Source organism: Aotus nancymaae, unplaced genomic scaffold, assembly GCF_030222135.1.
Source record: "Aotus nancymaae isolate 86718 unplaced genomic scaffold, 86718_ANA_hifiasm-v0.15.2.pri h1tg000029l, whole genome shotgun sequence".
NCBI lineage: Eukaryota > Metazoa > Chordata > Mammalia > Primates > Aotidae > Aotus > Aotus nancymaae.
This window is the reverse complement of record NW_026988442.1, coordinates 34,621,370-34,641,794: the sequence shown is the minus strand read 5'-3', so window position 1 is coordinate 34,641,794 and position 20,425 is coordinate 34,621,370.

Here is a 20,425-nt window from a genome sequence, read left to right as displayed (position 1 = left end):
AATAAAACGAGAAGGCAAGATTAGAGAAAACAGGGTAAAAAGGAATGAACAGAGTCAACAAGAAATATGGGACTATGTGAAAAGACCTAATCTACGTTTGATAGGTGTACCTGAATGTGACGAAGAGAATGCATCCAAGCTGGAAAATACTCTTCAGGATATTATCCAGGAAAACTTCCCCAACCTAGCAAGGCAGGCCAATATTCAAGTCCAGGAAATACAGAGAACACCACAAAGATATTCCTCTAGAAGAGCAACCCCAAGGCACATAATCGTCAGATTCGCCAGGGTTGAAATGAAGGAGAAAATACTAAGGGCAGCCAGAGAGAAAGGTCGGGTTACCCACAAAGGGAAGCCCATCAGACTTACAGCAGATCTCTCAGCAGAAACCCTACAGGCCAGAAGGGAGTGGGGGCTGATATTCAACATCCTTAAAGAAAACAACTTTCAACCCAGAATTTCATATCCAGCCAAACTAAGCTTCATAAGTGAAGGAAAAATAAAATCCTTTGAGAACAAGCAAGCACTCAGAGATTTCATCACCACCAGACCAGCTTTACAAGAGCTCCTGAAGGAGGCACTACACATAGAAAAAAACAACCAGTACCAGCCACTCCAAAAATGCACGAAATGGTAAAGAGCATCAACACAATGAGGAATCTGCATCAACCAATGGGAAAAACAGCCAGCTAGCATCAAAATGACAGGATCAAATTCACACATAACAATATTAACCCTAAATGTAAACGGACTAAATGCCCCAATCAAAAGACACAGATTGGCAAATTGGATAAAAAGCCAAAACCCATCAGTGTGCTGTATCCAGGAAACCCACCTCACAAGCAAGGATACACAAAGGCTCAAAATAAAGGGATGGAGGAAGATTTACCAAGCAAATGGAGAACAAAAAAAAGCAGGAGTTGCAATTCTCATCTCTGATAAAATAGACTTTAAAGCAACAAAGATCAAAAGAGACAAAGAAGGACATTACATAATGGTAAAAGGATCAATGCAACAAGAAGAGCTAACGATCCTAAATATATATGCACCTAATACAGGAGCACCTAGATACATAAGGCAAATTCTTAAATACTTACAAAGAGACCTAGACTCCCACACAATAATAGTGGGAGACTTCAACACCCCATTGTCAATATTAGATCAATGAGACAGAAAATTAACAAGGATATCCAGGACTTGAACTCAGACCTGGACCAAGCAAACCTAACAGACATTTGCAGAACTCTCTACCCCAAATCCACAGAATATACATTCTTCTCAGCACCACATCACACCTACTCTAAAATTGACCACATAATTGGAAGTAAATCACTCCTCAGCAAATGCAAAAGAACGGAAACCATAACAAACAGTCTCTCAGACCACAGTGCAATCAAGTTAGAACTCAGAATTCAGAAGCCAACCCAGAACCGCACAGCCTCATGGAAATTGAACAACTTTCTCCTGAATGTTGACTGGATAAACACTGAAATGAAGGCAGAAATAAAGATGTTCTTCGAAACCAACGAGAACGAAGACACCACATACCAGAATCTCTGGGACACATTTAAAGCAGTCTCTAGAGGAAAATATATAGCAATAGGTGCCCACATGAGAAGAAAGGAGAGATCTAAAATTGACACTCTATCGTCAAAATTGAAAGAGCTAGAGGAGCAAGATCAAAAACACTCAAAACCTAGCAGAAGACAAGAAATAACTAAGATCAAAGCAGAATTGAAGGAGATAGAGACACGAAAAACCCTTCAAAAAATCAGTAAATCCAGGAGCTGGTTTTTTGAAAAGATCAACAAAATAGACCACTAGCCAGACTAAGAAAAAAGAAAAGAGAGAATAACCAAATAGATGCAGTAAAAAATGATAAAGGGGATATCATCACAGATGCCAGAGAAATTCAAACCATCATCAGAGATTATTACAAACAACTCTATGCACATAAACTAGAAAACCTGGAAGAAATGGATAAATTCCTGGACAGTTGCCTCCTCCCAAGCCTAAACCAGGAAGAAGTCGAAACCCTGAATAGACCAATAACAAGGTCTGAAGTCGAGGCAGCAATTAAGAGCCTACCACTCAAAAAAAGCCAAGGTCCAGATGGGTTCACAGCCGAATTCTACCAGACATACAAAGAGGAACTGGTACCATTCCTACTGAAACTATTTCAAATAATCCAAAAAGAAGGAATCCTTCCCAAATCATTTTATGAGACCAACATCATCCTAATACCAAAACCCGGCAGAGACTCAACAAGAAAAGAAAATTATAGGCCAATATCCATGATGAACATAGATGCAAAAATCTTCAATAAAATACTGGCAAGCCGATTGCAACAGCACATCAAAAAGCTTATCCACCATGATCAAGTAGGATTCATCCCGGGGATGCAAGGCTGGTTCAATATACGCAAGTCTATAAATGTAATTCACCACATAAACAGAAACAAAGACAAAAACCACATGATTATCTCAATTGATGCAGAGAAGGCCTTCGACAAAATTCAACAGCCCTTTATGCTAAAAACTCTCAATAAACGAGGTATCGACGGAACGTACCTCAAAATAATAAAAGCTATTTATGACAAACCAACAGCCAATATCATACTGAATGGGCAAAAACTGGAAGCATTCCCTTTGAAATCGGGCACTAGACAAGGATGCCCTCTCTCACCACTCCTGTTCAATATAGTACTGGAAGTTCTAGCCAGAGCAATCAGACAAGAAAAAGAAATAAAGGGTGTTCAATTAGGAAAGGAGGAAGTCAAATTGTCTCTATTTGCAGACGACATGATTGTATATCTAGAAGACCCCATCATCTCAGCCCAAAATCTCCTGAAACTGATAAGCAACTTCAGCAAAGTCTCAGGATACAAAATCAATGTGCAAAAATCACAAGCATTCCTATACACCAATAATAGACTTAAAGAGAGCCAAATCAAGAACGAACTGCCATTCACAATTGCTACAAAGAGAATAAAATACCTAGGAATACAACTAACAAGGAACATAAAGGACCTCTTCAAGGAGAACTACAAACCACTGCTCAACGAAATAAGAGAGGACACAAACAGATGGAGAAACATTCCATGTTCATGGTTAGAAAGAATTAATATCGTGAAAATGGCCATACTGCCCAAAGTAATTTACAGATTCAACGCTATCCCCATCAAGCTACCAATGACCTTCTTCACAGAACTGGAAAAAACCACCTTAAACTTCATATGGAACCAAAAGAGAGCCCTCATAGCCAAGTCAATTCTAAGCAAAAAGAACAAAGCGGGAGGCATCACACTACCGGACTTCAAACTCTACTACAAGGCTACGGTAATCAAAACAGCATGGTACTGGTACCAAAACAGAGATATAGACCAATGGAACAGAACAGAGGCATCGGAGGCGACACAACATATCTACAACCACCTGATCTTTGACAAACCTGATAAAAACAAGCAATGGGGAAAGGATTCCCTGTTCAATAAGTGGTGTTGGGAAAACTGGCTAACCATATGCAGAAAGCAGAAACTCGACCCCTTCCTGACACCTTACACTAAAATTGACTCCAGATGGATTAAAGACTTAAACATAAGACCTAACACCATAAAAACACTAGAAGGAAACCTAGGCAAAACCATTCAGGACATAGGCGTAGGCAAGGACTTTATGACCAAAACACCAAAAGCATTGGCAACAAAAGCCAAAATAGACAAATGGGACCTAATCAAACTCCACAGCTTCTGCACGGCAAAAGAAACAGTCAATAGAGTGAATCGGCAACCAACAGAATGGGAAAAAATTTTTGCAGCCTACCCATCTGACAAAGGGCTGATATCCAGAATTTACAACGAGCTAAAAAAGATTTACAAGAAAAAAACAAGCCCATTCAAAAATGGGCGAAGGATATGAACAGATACTTTACAAAAGAAGACATACAAGAGGCCAACAAACATATGAAAAAATGCTCATCATCACTGGTCATTAGAGAAATGCAAATCAAAACTACATTGAGATACCATCTCACGCCAGTTAGAATGGCGATCATTAAAAAATCTGGAGAAAATAGATGCTGGAGAGGATGTGGAGAAATAGGAACACTTTTACACTGTTGGTGGGAGTGTAAATTAGTTCAACCACTGTGGAAAACAGTGTGGCGATTCCTCAAGGACCTAGAAATAGAAATTCCATTTGACCCAGCAATCCCATTACTGGGCATATATCCAAAGGATTATAAATCGTTCTACTATAAGGACACATGCACATGAATGTTCATTGCAGCACAGTTTACAATAGCAAAGACCTGGAACCAACCCAAATGCCCATCGATGATAGACTGGACAGGAAAAATGTGGCACATATACACCATGGAATATTATGCAGCCATTAAAAATGAGGAGCTCGCGTCCTTTGTAGGGACATGGATGAACCTGGAAACCATCATTCTCAGCAAACTGACACAAGAACACAAAACCAAACACCACATGTTCTCACTCATAGGAGGGTGTTGAACAAGGAGAACACATGGACACAGGGAGGGGAGCACTATACACGGGGGTCTGTTGTGGGGGAGTGGGGGGAACAGCGGGCGGGGAGTTGGGGAGGGATAGCATGGGGAGAAATGCCAGATATGGGTGAGGGGGAGGGAGGCAGCAAATCACACTACCATGAATGCACCTATGCAACAACTTTGCATGTTTTTCACATGTACCCCAAAACCTAAAATGCAATAATAAAAAAAAAAAAAAAGAAAACAAGCATTATCTACTTTTCTCCAATGACTTATTGGTTGACATGGAAAGGTAGGTGGGGACGTCCTCTATGTAGTGATTCGGAGCCCCCAGGTTCCTTCCACCTGGAATCACCATCATCTTCAACATGTGATCTCTATGGACTTGCAGAGTAAGAAGAGAAAAGAGAAAATTGTGCAAAGGGGATATGTACGATTCAGTCCTGGAAGTGATGCCCCCCATTTTGCCTATGTTCTCTTGACTATAACGCAGTCACATTGTAACAGTCTAACTACAATTAGACTGTTAACTAGACTGGGGCTAGAAAATACAATTTTGCTATACACTCAGGTTATGCTAAGTGCTTGAGAAGATGACAAACACAGGTATATAGGTAAGCCTCTGAATTTTCTACTTAACAGATGCCTTCATCAAGGGACCAAATTGCTTACTGCTAATTTATTCAGTCATATTTCTCCAGTGACAATCTTGGTTCGGGCATGGTGCTGGATTCCAGTGATAAATAATGGTGAGCTAAATGGATCTTCACTGCATAGAACAAAATGTCTCATGCTTCTGCTTTCAATCACAGCCCACTAATCATATGAATCAAACACTTCAGGAATCTTTTTATAGAAGTCCTTCCTATTTGGGGCCAATAAAATGATCTTTCTTAGAGACCTACAGGGTATATTATAATTCTCTTTGAAAAAAAAAATAAACCCTATTAGTGGGAAAATCCTTATAATGAATGAAATGAGATAAATAAAATCTTTCTCATGTGAAATAAAACTAAGAAAAGGAAACAAATCAATAACAGTTTGAGATAATCTACATTAATATAGATTAACTGCCAACACAGCCTTCCTTAGCTGGAACCCTTTTCTCCATTTTATCTGCTGACTGCATTCTATCCTTGGAGATTCAATTCAAATAACACTTCTGTAAGAATTCCTTAACATTTATTTCTCTAACCCTGTCCCAACCAAACCCTTCTAGGCTTTTGGTTAGATGTCTTCCACTAGCTCCTCTGTCATGTCAGTCCTAGCATTGTGTCCAAATCACAATTTTTTTTTCTATTTTCTCAAGTAGAATATAAATGCCTTGGAGCATGGGTCTCTGTCTTTTCTTTTAATTTTTCTCAATGTTTGTCATCTAGATAGTGCTCAATTAATGTTTATTCAATAAATAGTTGATTGAAGAAACAGGAAAAGTTTGTCCACATTGAGATATCATCTCACGCCAGTTAGAATGGCAATCATTAAAAACTCTGGAGACAACAGATGCTGGAGAGGATGTGGAGAAATAGGAACACTTTTACACTGTTGGTGGGAGTGTAAATTAGTTCAACCATTGTGGAAGACAGTGTGGCGATTTCTCAAGGATCTAGAAATAGAAATTCCATTTGGCCCAGCAATCCCATTACTGGGTATATACCCAAAGAACTATACATCGTTCTACTATAAAGACACACGCACACGTATGTTCATTGCAGTCCTGTGTACAATAGCAAAGACCTGGAACCAACCCCAATGCCCATCAATGATAGATTGGACAAAGAAAATGTAGTACATATACACTGTGGAATATATGCAGCTATAAAAAACAGTAAGTTCGTGTCCTTTGTAGGGACTTGGATGAATCTGGAAACCATCATTCTCAGCAAACTGACACAAGAACAGAAAGCCAAACACCACATGTTCTCACTCACAGGTGGGTGTTGAACAATGATAACATGTGGACTTAGGAAGAGGAGCATCACACACTGCAGGCAGTTGGGGCAGGGGTAGGGAAGGGACAGCAGAGGGTGGGGAGGGTGGGGAGGGATAACATGGGGAAAAATGCCAGATATAGTATGCACCTAAAGTAAAAAATTAAAAAAAATTGGATTCTTCCAGATTATTATATAAATGGAGTGAGTTTTTAGTTTGGGGAGATTGTGTATTTTGAAACAGGCTGCATTTGGTTAGGCGCAGAGGAATTGGAAAAAAGTTCTGGGAAAAGAATGTGGGATAAGCAAAAGAGCCTCGACCTAGGAAAACCTGAAAAGAACCGGGATGGGTGCTTAGGAATGACCAAGTCTGACTGGCAGAATCTTCCCTTAGAGTTGTCGAGGATGTTAATTATGATGACTGAGATTTTTGGAGAACTTACAAAATGAATGTTGCTGTGTTTAACACGGTTTGATAATGCTTTAGTGTTTTTCCTGAGTTGCCAAAAGAATGGATAACAGATACCATAATGAATGTGAGCTGCTTATGGAGATTTTCAAAGGAAAGAATCCAGAACCACTGCATACCTCTGGAACCCCATATCCCACTTAGAAATTATAAAAAAGGGTCAAGATGATTAGAGAGATAATTTTGTGAAATAAACAATGACAAGGTCCTCAGCCAAGCTTAGTGACGGGAGATCTAAGGAGGGCCGTGGAATTTGGAATGGATTCCCCATAGTTGGGAGATGGAGTGGTTGGCTCTGCATTATATTTTCATAACTAGTCTTTTAACTCTTCCCTTGAATAGATCTTGACCATCTTGAAAGTAGAGACTCACTTTCCTCATAATAGAGAACAAAGGACGATGACTCCCAGTGAGTATATTTTAAAAGGACAATAGAAAACAAATAAAATTGAATTTTGATTATGGTCACATTTACATCTATCATGCATATATTCATACATTTATTCCTCACAATGACCAAATACAATTTTTGTTATTGTTTTCTCTGTTTAATGAAGAAACTGAAGATACGAGATGCTGATCACTTTTTCAGACAAGCACAGTCAATGGAAATGGAGCTGTTGTTTGAACCAGGACTAAATGTGACACCAACACCAAGACCCTATACTATTTTCATAGAGAGCACCCAGCAAATAGTGGCTATAGACTTGGCACAGCTAGAATGTGGACAGTCTTGAACACCACGTAAAAGGTAAGAACCTTTTCTCCAGTGATTCATCACATGGCCAAGCTTTCTGAACAGGCTGACACAGCTTCAGAATGGAGGTGGTGGAATGTAACCATCATTCATTTACTTATTCAAGGAATATTTTAACAGTATTGTGTAAGATATTGGAAATGAACATGAAGAAAATCAAAAGATTTCCTGAAGGCAGGCAGCTTGCATTTGGAGAGGAAGCTTCACTAGATATTATAGTTGCAGAATTTAATATGTTGTGTATCAAATATATTAGCTTATTTTAGGAAGTGTGAACAAAACTGTGAACTCAAAGATGAAGACTGATGCCAGTGGCTGACAGATTCTCACAAATGAACCGACATGCCAGAGAGGACAGAGACCTTTTGTCTGTGTTTTAAATATTCCCTTCCTGTCAAATTCCTGCTGCTGCGCCTCCAATATCATGCACAACAGAAGAAAATAGAAAGAAATGAACACAGAAATATTAGTTTTGCTGCTCGGGCTCCATAACGTATCAGAAAACATTCTCATTTTCCCACCAGCAATGCTGTTCACACAGCTAGGTCTGCAGGCAGCATTCATCAACAATTTGTCAGGGTATTATTTGATGTTTAATAACACCACCAAAGAATTTGCTTTTGCAAGAAAAAGGGACTCAAATTCCAAAATATATTTTATGAATAACTTGTAAACATCACCAAAACACAAAGGCATCCTGGTAAGTTACAATCCTGGTTTTATTTTATTTTTAATAGATTCCTAGAATTATAAAATCGTGCCAGATTTGTGAGTTTTCATGTTGGGAAGTTTCGGAGTGTCTCTCACCAGAGCACTGTCAGCAAATAAAACAAATATATGAGAAAGTGGGGCAAGTCACTGGAAGGTCACATCTATTAATTTGAATTCTTCTGCCAAACCAGCATATTCTACACACATATCCCAAGACTAGGGACAATTGTGAAAATTTATTTGCGTTTTTCTAAGGATGTACATTCTGTTTGGAAAATGAGTCACACGTGGACTTTTCCGCACATCTTGGCTGACTAGTTCACCATGTAGAAGATTCCTCTGTAGTCGCTGATGAGTAGAGGCTGCTGGTTGTGGTACTCAGTACTACAGAGAGGAAAGGTTGGGCCTACATAAACACACAGTATCTGCTTCCCTGGAAAAGTTTCTAAAAGAAGAGAAGATGCATTTACTACTCTGCACACAGCTTAAGATTTTCTACATTCTGTTGGAGTCAATAATTCTTTCAATTTGAGGAAAACTTTAGTTTTACGATGATGGGTCAGAAAAAAGGATGCCCTAAGCAGCAGCAGGGAGAATGCTTATGAAAATATAGCAGAGCAGACTGGAACAACCTAACTCTTCTTGGCTTAGTATTCATAGAGCACAGAGTTCAACTTTTAGTGTCTACAGTGAAGTCTAACACAGAATGGCCAAGAAATGGCAGCTAAAGTAGCTGATTGAATGAATGCATATCCTCTGTTCTTCACTCTTCCGTGCATCCACCCCTTTGCCATTGTTCATCCCCACCGTCTGACTTTGAGCTGGACTTGCTTTGGCCAATATCCCTTGGTGAGCACCAGGGCGGCAGTTTCCAGCATTGCATGGCTCTGCTTGCTGTCTTGCCTCTGCTACTGCCACAAGCATTACATGTTCTGGCAAGACCATTGTTCCAAGAAGTTTAAGTCACCCGCACCTGAGTATATCCCGGCCCACACCAGTTGTGACAACCTGAATCAGGCGTGCCCAATGAAGTTCAGTCTGAAGACATGCTGCAGCTGACTTAAGTCTTATCCATATCAATAAATTATTTTTATTCTAAGGCAATGAATTTAGTGTTGTGTGTGTGTGTGTGTAGCACTATTCTATCAAGAACTAACTGATATAATTTTAATTCAAAATTCCCTTCATGTTTCCACTTGGGGGCAAAGGAGAAATATATTTACACTCTGTAGAGCTTAAAGAAGGAATTAGAGAGGATTTTCTTTTTGTTGAGTTGATAAAATATGCAAAACTTTCAAAAGTAGTAATATAACACAATACTACTTGAAAATCATGATTATCATCTTCACCCACTGCTTAGGAGATTTGACATGTTTTCTTTGCTATGGAATTGGTTGGAATTAATCCCAAATCCTTCTCTAAGAGTTGCTGACAATCTATGGGAGTTAGAGTCAGGTGAAAATGAGTGGCTGTGATTAACCAAAAGTTGTCAGTAAGACACAGCTTGACTTTTTATTTTCCTTGTGATATCTCTGTATGGTAGATGTACTTGACAGCAATAACTTAGCTTAAGCATACCCTGAGACTGACCCCATATGACAGACACACCTGAATGTGTGTTCCCCATTCTATGCCAAGGAATCTAAGTGCAGGCAACCCAGAGATTCATTTCTTATCTATGAGAAACACTGGGGCCCCCAGCCCATCCTGTGGGATGGTTATGGGCCATACAACGCATAGAGGCCTTGCGTTGTGGGTTAAATAAAGGTTTCCAAGTGGAGGTTATTGAGGGGTGGGTGCTAAGTTGCTATATAAACTGCATGTTTTTTTCAAGTAGCTGTAGTCCTCCTGTCCAGCCCATTGCCACTGGACTGCCCTGTTTGTAAGCCTCCCACTAATAAAATTCTACATCTCATTTGTTGGCTCTGGGTCTCTCCTTCAGCCTCCTGAACTTGGTGCCATCTCTACTAAAGTTAACAGGGGCCCAGCGGGACACTCTACTACTGTGCTTTGAGATCTCTGAGGGCGAGCTATGCCATTTCTGCCTGATGCACTCTCTACCTTGGCACTACCAGAACCCATTTTCTCCTTATTCTCTTCAGCATATTTTATTTTTTGGTAGGAATTTGCTTTCTCCACATTGAAATACTACTTCATATAAGTGGAATCATACCATATTTGTCCATTTGTGTCTGGCTTATTTTATTTCTTTTTAGGAATGTTGAATTCTCCACATTGAGATTCCATGTCATATAAATGGAATCACATATTTATCCTTTTGTGTCTGACTTATTTCACTTAGCATAACGTCCTCAAGTTTCATTAATGTTGTAGCACATGTCAGAATTCTCATTTTTAAGACTGAATAATATTTCATTGTAAGTACAATATATTGTTGGTTACTGTTGGAAAATCCCAGAAAATAACAATTATTGGTGAAGAGGTGGGACCCTTGAACACTATTGTTAGGAATGTAAAATGATGTGGCCATGATGGAAACAAGTGTACTGGTTCCTCAAAATATTAAAGTTAAAACTACCATATGATCCAGCAATTTCACTTCTGGGTATATATACAAAAAAAAGTGAAAGCAGGATCTCAAAGAGATATTGGCTCATCCTTTTTTATAACAGCATTATTCACAATGGCCAGCAGGTGAATGCAACCCAAATGTCCATCGATGGATGGACAGATAAACAAAATGTACTATATACTGTACTTACAATGGAATATTATTCAGCCTTAAAGTATGCAAGTTCTGACACACGCTATGACTTTAATGAAACTTTAGGACATCATGCTAAGTTTAAAAAAGTCAGACACAATAGGACAAATAAGGCATGATTTCACTTATAGGCGGTATCTAGAGTAGTCAAATTCAAAGAAACAGAAGACAAAATAATGGCTGCCAGGGTCTTGAAGGTGGTAATAATGAGGAGTTGTTTAATATGAAGGTTCAGTTTTGCAAATGGAAATAGTTCAGGAGATGGATGGTAATGACTGTCCAACAATGAGAATATATGTAATGTTACTGGACTGTCTGCTAAAAAATGGTTAGGATGATAAATTTCAAGTGTATTTCATCACAATACAAAATATTTATTTGCAAGGAGTGTGATCTTTTTCTCCAACTGTACATGAATGAAAGCCAAGAATGTCTGACAGTATTCTAGGCAACTTTTTTCTAATCTTTTTTAAAGCCACTGACAGGTGCAGTGCAAGGGTCATTGTCCCATCCACACTCCAAATTTATCGTCGATGCACTGACATGTGCCTCTATGGGCAACGATTGCATTCTGATGACTTGAAGGTTCCTCAACTGTTTCATTTTTGGCAGCTGAATAAAGAATGACATAATGTGAATGAATATTTTATAAAGAAGACGTGGCAGCTGTGCAACATGAATAGCTGCTTGACTTTTACTGTAGTGAGCACTGTAATGTCAGGCTCTGTCACCTTGTTTTAGCTGACAAGTTCAGAGCTGAGGAGGTGAATGGATCTGTCTAGCACAGAAATAAGTGTTTATATTGTAATCTGAAGGCGTATGATCCAGTAAGGTGAGTTCGAAATTAAAAGATTAAAAGATAATTTTTAAAAGAGCTGCACTAAATAATCCCTTAAAAGGAATGAGTCAGATTTCATTGCCTTAGCTCAAATTATATTTTGCACATTCCAGCTGGAGGAAATCTCACTCATTCAATCAAAGGAAAATTATTGTTTGGAGCTGACGTAAATTACCTTGTTTGGAGGATTTATATTTAGGGTTACTTTTAAAAAAGGCTTTTGCACAATAGAAACTATAAAGTGATCAGCTAATAACTTCATGATACAATTAAAACCGCACATATCAATATTGACCAAAATGCCCTATTAAAAGGCACAGAGTGGCAAGTTGGATTAAAAAGACCCATTAGTCTATTGTCTTTAAGAGACCCACCTCACATATATTGACCCACAGACTCAAAGTAAAGGTTGGAGAAAGCTCTACCATGCAAACAGAAAATAAGCAGGGGTTGCTATTATATCAGATAAAAGAGACTTCAAACCAAAAAAAAAAAAAGTGAAAAAGGACAAAGAAAGAAATTACATAATGATAAAGGATTCAATTCAACAGGAAGACATGCATATCCTAATTATACAAGTACCCAGCATTGGAGCACCTAGATTTATAAAACAAGTGCTTCTAGCCAAGGCAGGAGAATAGCTTGAGGCCAGGAGTTTGAGACAAGCCTCATCAATGTAATAAGACCTGCGCTCTACAAACCTAAATACATCTATAATGTGTATATATACACATATGTATATGTATATACTATATATGTAGTGTTGATGTAGTTTATACATATACATATAATGTATATATACACGTGTATATAGTTTATACATATATAGTATATACATATATAGTATATACATATACAAATAGATGCACTGTGTATATGTATATACTAAATGAAAACAGACATGTATATATATATAGTATATACATACTATATTCATTAATGTTGAATATATTATCTACATTATACTATATATAACGTGTATATGGTTTCCTAAGTATACAGTAGTATATATATGTATATATGTATATACTATATGTATAGTATATACTATGTGTATATGTATATACTGTATTTGCATATATAAACTATATAGGTATATAGTTTTTGTAGACTATATAGTTTCAAAGTTTTATAAAGACTATGTATAACTAAAAACAGTATCATGTATATTAATAGTTACATATATAACTAAAACTATATATTTTATATATATTAGTTTATATATTTTATATATATACACATATTAGGCAGGCCCAGTGGTGCATGCCTGTAGTCTCAGCTGCTCAGGAAGCTGAGATAGGAAGATCACTTGAGCCCAGGAGTTAGAGGTTGCAGTGAGTTATGACTACCACTGCACTCCAGCCTGGATGACAGAGTGAGACCCTGTATAAAAACAAAACAAAAAACAAGCACCTCTAGTCCTACAAAAAGATTTACTCACACAATAATAGTGGGGACGTCAACACCTCACTGAACATTAGGTCATCAAGGCCGAAAACTAAGAAATTTTAGACTTAAATTTGACACTTGATCAATTAGACCTATTAGACTTCTACAGAATACTTTATATATGTATCAACCACAGAACATACATTCTTTTCATCTACACATGAAATGTAATCAAAGATTGGCTAAATGCTTAGCCATAAAGCAAGTCCCAATACATTTAAAAAAAATCAAAATTATACCAACCATACCCACACAGTGCAATGAAAATAGACATCAGTACTAACAAGATCTCTCAAAACCACCAATTACATGGAAATTAAGCAACTTGCTCCTGAATGACTTTTGGATAAACAAAGAAAGCAAGGCAGAAATTTTAAAAATCTTTGAAATGAAAACAGAGACAGAACAAAACAAAATCTGAGATGCAGTAAAAGCAATATTAAGAGGAAAGTGTATAATGCTAAACACCTACCTCAAAGTTAGAAAGATCTCAAATTATTTATCAAACATCCTATCTAGAGGAACTAGTAAAACAAAAACACACTAACTCCATAGCTAGCAGAAGAAAAGAAATAACTAAAATCAGAGCACAACTGAACAAAATTGACATCCAAAAATCCATACAAAGAATCAATGAAACCAGAAGTTTGTTTTTGAAAGGATAAACAAGATCAACAGACTTCTAGCTAGTTAATGGAAAAAAGAGAGAGAAGATCTAAATAAGCACAATCAGATATAAAAAGGTGACATCACAACTGAGCTCACAGAAATACAAATGATACTCTATGCATACAAACTAAAAAATGTGGAGGAAATGGGTACATTCCTGGAAATGCACAATTTCCCAAGATTGAACCAGGAAGAAATTGAAATCCTGAATAGATCAATACTGAGTTCCAAAATTAAGTAATAAAATGCCTACCAACCACAAAAAGCCCAGGACCAAATATAGTAACAGTCTAATGCCACCAGATGTATGATGAAGAGCTAGAACCCATTCTACTGAAATTATTTTAAAAAATTGAGGAGGTGGTCCTCTTCCCTAACTCATTCTACAAAGCCAACATCACACTGATAACAAAACCTGGCAAAGACACACTCAAAAAACAAAAACCAAGAAAGAAAACTACAGGTCCACACTCTCATGAAAACAGATGCAAAAATCCTCAACAAAGTACTGGCAAACCAAATTCAACAGCACATCAAAACTGAATTCACCATGTTCAAGTAGTCTTCATTCCTGGGATGCAAGGTTGGTTAAACGTATACAAATCAATAAAGGTGATTCACCCCATAAACAGAATTAAAAACACAAACCATATAATCATCTCAATGAAAGCGAAAAAAGCTTTCAATAAAATATGGTATCTTTTCATAATAAAAATCATCAATAAGCTAGGTAGTAAAGAAAAATATCTCAAAATAACAAGAGCTATGAGAAACCCACAGCCACATCATACTGACCAACCAAAAGCTGGAAGCATTCCCCTTGAGAATTGGAACAAAACAAGAATGCTCACTCTCAGCAATCTTATTTAACATAGTCCTGGGAGTGCTAGCCACATCATTCAGGCAAGGAAAAGAAATAAAAGGCATTCAAATAGGAAAAGGAGAAGTCAAATTATCTCTCTTTGCTGGTGATATAATTGTTTATTTAGGAAACCCTAAGGACTCCGCCAAAAGGCTATTAGAACTGATAAATGATTTTAGCAAGGTTTCAGGATACAAAATCAATGTAAAAAAAAAAATCAGTAGCATTTCTACACACTAATGAAGTTCAAGCTGAGAGCCAAATCAAGAATGCAATACCATTGGTAATAGCCACACAAAAAATAAAATACCTAGGAATATACCTAACCAAGGAGATGAAACATCTCTATAAAGAGAACTACAAAACACTCCCAAAAAGTCATGGATTACACAGACAAATGGTAGAATATTCCATGCTCATGGACCCTAAGAATAAATAACATTAAAATGGGCATGCTGCACACAGCAATCTACAGATTCAACACTATTCCTATAAAACTACCAATGTCATTTTTTACAGAATTAGAAAAAGATACGCTAAAAGTCAAATGGAACAACAACAACAACAACAAAGTCCAAGTAGCCAAAGCAATTCTAGAAAAAGAACAAAGCCACTGGCATTACATTACCCAACTTCAAACTATGCTATAAGGCTACGCTAACCAAAACAGCATGGTCCTGGTACAAAAACAGACACACACTAGCCAAAACAGCATGGTACTGATACAGAAACGACACATAGACCAATGGAACAGAATAGAGAATCCAGAAATAAAGCCACACTTGTACAGCAATCTGACCTTCAACAACATCCACAAAAGTATGCAATGTGGAAAGAATGCCCTATTCACTAAATGGTGTTGGAATAGGTGGCTAGCCATATGGAGAAGAATGAACTGGATACCTACCTTTCACCATATATAAAAATTAACTCAAGGTGAATTAAATATTTAAATATAAGACCTCTAACTACAGAAATTCTGTAAGAAAACCTAGGAAACACCATTATGGACATTGATCTTGGGGAATAATTTATGACTAAATCCCCAAAAGCAACTATGACAAAAATAAAAATTGACAGGTAGGACCTAATTAAACTAAAGAGCTTCTGCACAGAAAAAGACACTATTATCAGAGTAAACAGTCTACAGAATGAGAAAATATTATCAAACTATGTATCTGACAGAAGTCTAAAATCCAGAATCTATAAGGAACTTAAATCAGCAAGCAAAAAACAAACAAACAAAAAACCATTAAAAAACAGGGACAAGATATGAACAGACACTTCTCAAGTGAACACATAACATGTGGCCAACAAACATACAAAAAAATGCTCCACATCACTAATTACCAAAGAAATACAAATCAAAACCACAATGAAAAACCATCTCAAATCATCAGAATGGCTTTTATTAAAAAGTCAAAAACCAACAGATGTTGGTGAAGCTGTGGAAAAAAGGGAACACTTACATATAATGTTTGTGGGAACATAAACTAGTTCAGCCACTGTGGAGAGCAGCATTCTACCCAGAAATCCCAATCCTGGGTGTATATCCAAAAGAAAACAAATTGTTCTACCAAAAAGACACTATTCACAATAGCAAAACCATGCTATCAACCCAGTAATCTCAATCTAGTGGTGGACTGAATCAAGAAAATATAGTACATATACACAATGGAATGCTACACAGCCATAAAAAAGAACAAAATCATGTTTTTTGCAGTGACGTGGATGCAGCTGGAGGCCAGTATCCTATGTGAATTAATGCAGGAACAGAAAACCGAATACTGCATGTTCTTGTTTATAAGGAGGAGCTAAACATGGGGTAACTCATGGACATAAAGATGTCAATATTAGACCCTGGAGACTAGTAGAGTGGGAAGGGAGGGAGTGGGGCAAAGTTTGAAAAACCAACTGTTGGGTACCATGCACAGTACCTGGGTGATGGAATTATTCATATCCCAAACCTCAGTGTCCCACAATATACCAAGCCTGCATATGCACACCATCAATCTAAAATGTAAGTTGAAAAATAAATACAATAGGATTGTTTTTTATCTTTTCCTGATTCAGCACCAGTAGAAAAATGTAAGAGTCCTGGGAATTTCTTCAGCTATATCAATGAATATTTTGCATCATAAAAATAATGAAATTAGTTAGCTTTATATACATTGTATGTTGCACCAGAGTCCAAGTAACCAGACTTCAGCTCCAATCTTTCTAATTTTCTTCACCTGTTGCATGGCTTTACGCAAGTAGCTGACAGGTTTTTAGATTCCTTCTCTTCCAAACTTTCATCCACAGCCGAGCAGCATTGCCTCACCCAGGAGCTAGTTAAGAATGCTGAGTATCAGCCCACCTTAGACCTACTGGATCAGAACTTGTAGTTTAACAAGCTCCTTAGGTGAATCAAATGTATATTAAAATTTGAGAAACATCTCTCTAGACAAATGATCCTCAAATTTCAATCTTTCCCCTATCACTTTCATGATCTCTTCTATAACCATACGCTAGTCTTTAACTGAGATTCTTTTCATTTAATCACCTTATTTAACCCAAATATACATACAAAAAACTAAATCGAAGTATCAGTACATATGTGGAATGCAATAGCGCAAAAGTTTATAATGACATAAAGCAATAGTATTAAGTTTCTACAGGTTATTTGGCATGGTTGTGATGAAGCTGAAATGTGCTAATAAATGTAAAGCACTTGGAATGATGCCTGATATATAATAAAGCACTGTGCAAGTTTTAACTTATTACCATTCAAATTAAATAATTATTATTAATAAGCCTTTTTATCAAAAGGAAGATTAGTTGGTGCGAGAAAAGAGTTAAGTTTAGTACCACATTGAAATTAAAAGGGAATTTAAAAGGAGCTAAATTTCTCATTATTTGATTTAACTGAATGTAACAACACTGTGTCCATGTGCCACCGCAGCTCATCTTAGGATAACCAGTGGTAAATCTGCTTTGCACCTTGGAAAAAAAAACAACCACTTGTTTAGATCTTAATAGACATGTTTGTAAATTGGGTAATTCTTAAGGGCATATAAATTTCAAATGTATCAGGATAAAATTACACCACTTAAATATTCCACAATTAATAGAATCCATTTTCTATTGTTAAATATTAGAGGCTTGTTTGCTTGCTTTTTGCATTTTTAAATAAAGTCGTTCTTTGATATCTCTGGGAGATTGTTTCAGCCCCTCCTTGGGATATCAAAATCTGTGGATGCTTAAGTTTCTTATTTAAAATGGCACAGTATTTGCATACCATCTATGTACATCCTATCGTATGGTTTAAATCATCTGTAGATTACTTATAATACGTGATGCAATGTAAATGCTATGTAAATAGTTGTTACACTGCATTGTCTAAGCAAATGATAAGACAAAAAAGTCTGTACATATTCAGTACAGACACGATTTTTTTTTAAGTCTAGAGATGCAGAACACACAGATAGGAAGAGCCAGTTGTAATGCTGTGATGAGCCATTTTTCCTTTCCTTTTGGCAGAGATGAATGTTGATGAGATTACAAGGAACTAGATACCTTCAAACTCTTGATGATAGGTATTTAATTTTATGATTGTTGAGAGTGATCTCTTAATGTTTTTTAAAGTAAGATTTTACATAGTGCTTGATCTAAAAATTTCCCTTCTAGGAATTTATTGTCAAAAAGAATTGTTTATAAGAGTATTTTTACAAGTAAGATGTTCATCTTAGATCATGTATGGTAGTAGATTTTTTAAAAAAATTAAATGCCTAACCATTAGTGTTTGGTTATGTACCCACTCATAATCACATTGTAAAATAATTCTAAACTAATAAAAAACTATGAAACATTGTAAAATAGAAATGTTACCTATGAAACACTATATATTCTATTGCACAAAATATAAAAGAAGTAAAAATATAGTGTGAGAATACACCAGAATGCTAACAGTATCTCAGAGTAACAAGATTATGAATTATTTTGTTTTCATTTTTTGTGTATCCTAAATATTGACAGTGTACTAAACATGAATTTAATATAAAAAAACAGTATTACCTGTTTACCTAGTAAACTAACATAGACACGAAGTTGGAAAGTCTACGTTTGAATACCAATCTCATTTAGAGAGACCAAAACAAATATAAATATGCTATTTGGGAGCTGTCATTGGTTTTCTCTAAGCCTTCATTTCTTCATCTTTACCCAAAAATAAGTGTTGCTAACAATACTAACAACAGTAGCTCTGCAGAGGAATGCTGTGATGTGAATGCATATACTTGTGAATGTATGTTTTAACAATAAAAAAAATACCCAGTGGTTATGATGATGATAATCTGAGCCTCTTCTCGCTGCCTCACCAGGCTGACTTCAACTTTCCCCTCCACCCATGGCAGCAACTTCCTATTGGGTTTCCTAACTACCCTTGCTTCTCATCAGTCATCCTTCTACATGGGAGTCATATCAAGTCACTCCTTCATTCAAACCCCCAGGGGCTTCCCATCTCATACACAACGCAGACTCCTCCAGGTCTTTTGTATGTTGACTTCCAGCATCTCTTCTGACTCGATCTCTTACCATTCTCCCTTCTGCCTGCTACACTTCAGTCACCTCGGCCTCCTTGCTTTCACTGGAGTGTATCATACACACACACCTGCCTCAGGCCATTTGCACCTTCCTCCCTTCTGTGTGAAACAGTACGGTCCTAGGTATCTACTTGTCCTTGAGTTCATTGAGGTCTCTATTCCAAATGACCATATGTGAAGTAGTATCTCTCTCTGCTTTTGTCAATTGCTACTTTTAGGCTTTTTATTTTTCTTTATCACATTAGAGGTCAATATTTCTGTTTTATCCCCTCTCTCTGTTTATTTTTTCTTTCCCCATTACAATATAATCTCCATGAGGGAGATCTGTCTCATGGCAAAGAGGCTGCAATTCAAAGGCAGGCATCCTAAAAGGACCAGGCAGATGCTGTTCCTTAAGACTAGTCTCAAAAGTCCTATGGCATCACTCCCACCATAGCCACAGACCCACCCAGATTCAAGGGGAGAGAGTACAGACTTCCTCTCTATGGAGGGATTGTTAACAAAGCATTGTATTAAGGACATGCAGACGGGATATTTTGTTGTGACCAGTCTGTCACAGAAGTTAACAAATTACTGAATCTTTGTCTAATCAGGTAACTTCTATTGCACATACAATCAAAGAGTAAACAGTTCTCAGAGTCAGATTTCAGCTCAATATAGAACAAAAAAAGTTAAAACTGTCTGAAGATGAAATAGATGCCTAGGTAGGAAGTGAAGTGAGTTCATATCACTGGTACTTTTAAACCATGATGAGTAACCTCATGGCAGAAATATAAAGGGGGAACATGATATGCAAAGTATATCCATTCCGTTTTCTTTTATTGTCATGCTACAGTTCCTAGGAACCATCAATGCTTCCTTAGGCGTCAGAGCTAACCATGCTGATGAATTTTTGCTAGTTGGAGCTCTAATATTC